Here is a 5064-nt window from a genome sequence, read left to right on the forward strand (position 1 = left end):
TCACTACCTGTCTGTCTGTCTCTCTATCTCACTACCTGTCTGTCTCTCTCTCTATCTCACTACCTGTCTGTCTCTCTCTCCCATCTCCTCTCTTTCTCTGCCTTATTCTTATTTTCAGTTCAGTCTGCATGTTTACGTTATTAAAAAGTCAGTCTGTTGTTTGTCAGTCTGTCTCTGACTGTCCGTCTTTCCTTTCCTGTCCTGACCGGTCCTGTCCTGTCCTGACCTGTCCTTTCCTGTCCTGACCGGTCCTGTCCTGTCCTGACCTGTCCTTTCCTGTCCTGATCGGTCCTGTCCTGACCTACAGGGACCTTCAGAGACATACAGAGTACGCCCTCCTCCTTTCCTCCTGTTGTACCAGTCTGTTGTATTTACAGATGTAATATATATATATATGTGTTGGTTGATCAGTCTGTTGTATTTACAGATGTAATATATACAGTGGGGCAAACAAGTATTTAGTCAGCCACCAATTGTGCAAGTTCTCCCACTTAAAAAGATTAGAGAGGCCTGTAATTTTCATCATACGTACACTGCAACTATGACAGACAAAATGAGAAAAAAAATCCAGAAAATCACATTGTAGGATTTTTTATGAATTTATTTGCAAATTATAGTGGAAAATAAGTATTTGGTCAATAACAAAAGTTTATCTCAATACTTTGTTATATACCCTTTGTTGGCAATGACAGAGGTCAAATGTTTTCTGTAAGTCTTCACAAGGTTTTCACACACTGTTGCTGGTATTTTGGCCCATTCCTCCATGCAGATCTCCTCTAGAGCAGTGATGTTTTGGGGCTGTTGCTGGGCAACACGGACTTTCAACTCCCTCCAAAAATGTTCTATGGGGTTGAGATCTGGAGACTGGCTAGGCCACTCCAGGACCTTGAAATGCTTCTTACGAAGCCACTCCTTCGTTGCCCGGGCGGTGTGTTCATTGTCATGCTGAAAGACCCAGCCACGTTTCATCTTCAATGCCCTTGCTGATGGAAGGAGGTTTTCACTCAAAATCTCACGATTCATGGCCCCATTCATTCTTTCCTTTACACGGATCAGTCGTCCTGGTCCCATTGCAGAAAAACAGCCCCAAAGCATGATGTTTCCACCCCCATGCTTCACAGTAGGTATGGTGTTCTTTGGATGCAACTCAGCATTCTTTGTCCTCCAAACACGACGAGTTGAGTTTTTTCCAAAAATGTATATTTTGGTTTCATCTGACCATATGACATTCTCCCAATCTTCTTCTGGATCATCCAAATGCTCTTGAGCAAACATCAGATGGGCCTGGACATGTACTGGCTTAAGCAGGGGGACACGTCTGGCACTGCAGGATTTGAGTCCCTGGCGGTGTAGTGTGTTACTGACGGTAGGCTTTGTTACTTTGGTCCCAGCTCTATGCAGGTCATTCACTAGGTCCCCCCCGTGTGGTTCTGGGATTTTTGCTCACCGTTTTTGTGATAATTTTGACCCCACGGGGTGAGATCTTGCATGGAGCCCCAGATTGAGGGAGATTATCAGTGGTCTTGTATGTCTTCCATTTCCTAATAATTGCTCCCACAGTTGATTTCTTCAAACCAAGCTGCTTACCTATTGCAGATTCAGTCTTTCCAGCCTGGTGCAGGTCTACAATTTTGTTTCTGGTGTCCTTTGACAGCTCTTTGGTCTTGGCCATAGTGGAGTTTGGAGTGTGACTGTTTGAGGTTGTGGACAGGTGTCTTTTATACTGATAACAAGTTCAAACAGGTGCCATTAATACAGGTAACGAGTGGAGGACAGAGGAGCCTCTTAAAGAAGAAGTTACTGGTCTGTGAGAGCCAGAAATCTTGCTTGTTTGTTATTGACCAAATACTTATTTTCCACCATAATTTGCAAATAATTTCATTAAAAATCCTACAATGTGATTTTCTGGATTTTTTTTCTCATTTTGTCTGTCATAGTTGAAGTGTATCTATGATGAAAATTACAGGTCTCTCTCATCTTTTTAAGTGGGAGAACTTGCACAATTGGTGGCTGACTAAATACTTTTTTGCCCCACTGTATATGTGTTGGTTGTATCAGTCTGTTGTATTTACAGATATAATATATACATATGTGTTGGTTGTATCAGTCTGTTGTATTTACAGATATAATATAAATATATATATGTGTTGGTTTATCAGTTGGCAATTAACTTTATACATAAAAAAAGAGGTATGATCAGCCTAAATATATGGACTCTGCAATTGTCAGTAAGTGTACTTCTCTCTCCACCAGAGGGCAGTTGTCTAACTGTGTACTTCTCTCTCTGCCATGTCTCCCCCTCCTCCTCCCTCCCCCCCCTCCCCCCCCCTCCTCCCCCCACCCTCCTCCTACCCCCTCTTCCCCCCCCCCCTCCTCCTCCCCCCTCCCCCCCCCCCCCCCCACCCTCCTCCTACCCCGGCCACCAGAAGGTGACGTCCTGTCCCAGAGCCAGGAGATGGACAGTGTTTGTCTGAACGGAGGCTACAGCACCAACAGCTTCACCCTGCAGGGTCTGGGTGGGGGTGGTGGGGGGCCTCGGTCCGGGGTGGGTGGCAGCACAGACCTCCTCAGGGAGGGAGGAGGAGGGGGGGAGGACTCCTCCCCAGCCCCCCTCACCCCCCCACGCCGCCGTGGGTCTGGGGGTGGAGCCTCACGGAGGCGGAATGCGGAGGAACCTATCGGACGCGACGGTCCTGGAGAACATGATCATCTCAGAGCTGGTTCAGAGCAACTTGAGGCCGGCTGCAGCCGCGGAGCGCTACGGCAGCCTAGCACGCCCCCTGGACCGACTGACACGCCCACAGCCCTCCACCCACGAGAGTTGGACGGTAGCTCGGGTGTCGACGCACACACATAACCAAGATCCGACACACGCGCACACGCACCAGGACGGCTGGACGCACACACCTCGTCCTCTGCAGGACGTGCCGACACACACACCTCGTCCGCTGCAGGACGTGCCGACACACACACCTCGTCCGCTGCAGGACGTGCCGACACACACACCTCGTCCTCTGCAGGATGTGCTGACACACACACCTCGTCCTCTGCAGGACGTCCCGACACACACACGCCAGGAGGAGAGCAACAGGAGCCAGCTGCAGCTGGGGGGTGGGACCCTCTCCCGTAGACTCCTCCTCCAGGACAGACAGACACGCCCCCAGGAGGCGTCGCTGCAGATGCAGACCGCACGCCCACATTCCACGTTGTCGCGGCAACAGCAGCAGGGCGGAGGGGGAACGCTGTCCCGTCACCGCAGCGGGGGTGTTGAGCCGGGTGGCGCGGGGGGTTCGGAGAGGGACCGTTACCGGGATAGGCCGCTTCCTCCTCCCCCTCCTCCTCCGCCTCTGGAGACAGAACCCCTGTATAAAGCCCTGGAGGATCCCCTTCTCTATGACCCCAGGGATGGAGGGGTGGAGGGTTGGAAAGAGAGAGGGGTGGAGGGTTGGAAAGAGAGAGGGGTGGAGAGAGGGGTGGAGGGTTGGAAAGAGAGAGGGGTGGAGGGTTGGAAAGAGAGAGGGGTGGAGAGAGGGGTGGAGGGTTGGAAAGAGAGAGGGGTGGAGGGTTGGAAAGAGAGAGGGGTGGAGGGGTGGAAGGAGAGAGGGAAAGAGGATTCTCTTCTCTATGACCAGAGAAACGGAGGGATGGAGGGGTGGAAGGAGAGAGAGAAGGAGGAGCAGTTCCTCAATGACCAGAGAGATGGAGGGATGGAGGGGTGGAACAGAGGGAAGGAGAGGAGGATGGAGGAAGGGAGCACTCAGTCTGTCCGTTACCTTAGCGACCCAGACGACCCTGACAGCTATGACCCCGTGACCCCTGACCTTGATCCTGACTCCTCCCCCATCTACACCCAGGATTCTAACCCCTCCCCCGTCTTCACCCACAACCGAAACGCACCCCTAGATATATACACCCCAAATGTCTACACCACAAACTCACCTCCTGATACATACACCCGAAATTCACCACCAAGTATATACACCCGAAACGACCCCCTCCCAAATGTCTACACCCGAAATTCTCCCCCGAACATCTACACTCGAAGCGACTCTCCCCAGCTCTACACCCGAAACTCACCCCCGCCACCACGATTCTACACCCGTGAATCTCCGCCCCTACTCCTGTCGTCCTATCCTGACAGCAGCCCCGAAGGTCAACCAGAGGTTAGCCCCACCCCTCGACCCCACCGACCCCCTCTGGAAGTCCCCTACAGCCTGGGACGACCCCCTCTGGGCCCCAGGCCTAATCACATGCAGACTTTCTACCAGCCCCCACCCCTCACACCCCTCACGGCTAATGGGGAGTTGGTTTACACAGAGCCCGCCAGCGAGGACGATGAGGGACAGATGCAACGGGTGACGAGTCTGTGACTAGGGCGGTGGTGATCTGGAGGAGGAAGAGGAGGAGGAGGAAGAAGAAGACAGTTGTTGCAGTCATGATATTAATTATCATAATCATTGATAAAGACCATTATAATGGTGATGGATTTTGCTGGCTATTGTTAAATTGATGATGATGGTTATGATAATGATGATGAAGATGATGATAGTGATTATGGTGATGATGATGATGATGATGATGATGATGATAATGATGATGATGGTGATCATTGTGATGGTGATGGTGGTAATGATGATAGTGATGATGATGATGATGGTGACGATGATGATGATGATGATGGTAATGATGATGATGGTGATCATTGTGATGGTGATGATGGTAATGATGATAGTGATTATGATGATGATCACCTCATGTTACCTATACCCGAAATGATGATGAAGACTCCTCCCTGTCTCTTATCTCTTGGTCATCACAAGCTGGTCTCCCTCTCATGTTCTGTTTAAATACGTGATCCATTTTCACATCATCTCTGTATCTTTCCTCTCCCCATCCGTCTCTATCCCCCCTGTGTGTCTTTCCTCTCCCCATCCGTCTCTATCCCCCCTGTGTATCTTTCCTCTCCCCATCCGTCTCTATTCCCCCTGTGTGTCTTTCCTCTCCCCATCCGTCTCTATCCCCCCTGTGTGTCTTTCCTCTCCCCATCCGTCTCTATCCCCCCTG

The 5064-nt window shown here is 50.8% G+C and overlaps 1 pseudogene; it reads left to right on the forward strand.

Annotated features, from left to right (window-relative positions):
• Positions 1 to 4370, forward strand: part of LOC116358826 (adhesion G protein-coupled receptor L1-like) — an 82831-nt pseudogene extending 78461 nt beyond the window's left edge.
• Positions 4371 to 5064: the final 694 nt, after the last annotated feature.

Source organism: Oncorhynchus kisutch, unplaced genomic scaffold (assembly GCF_002021735.2).
Source record: "Oncorhynchus kisutch isolate 150728-3 unplaced genomic scaffold, Okis_V2 Okis01b-Okis20b_hom, whole genome shotgun sequence".
Taxonomy (NCBI): Eukaryota; Metazoa; Chordata; class Actinopteri; order Salmoniformes; family Salmonidae; genus Oncorhynchus; species Oncorhynchus kisutch.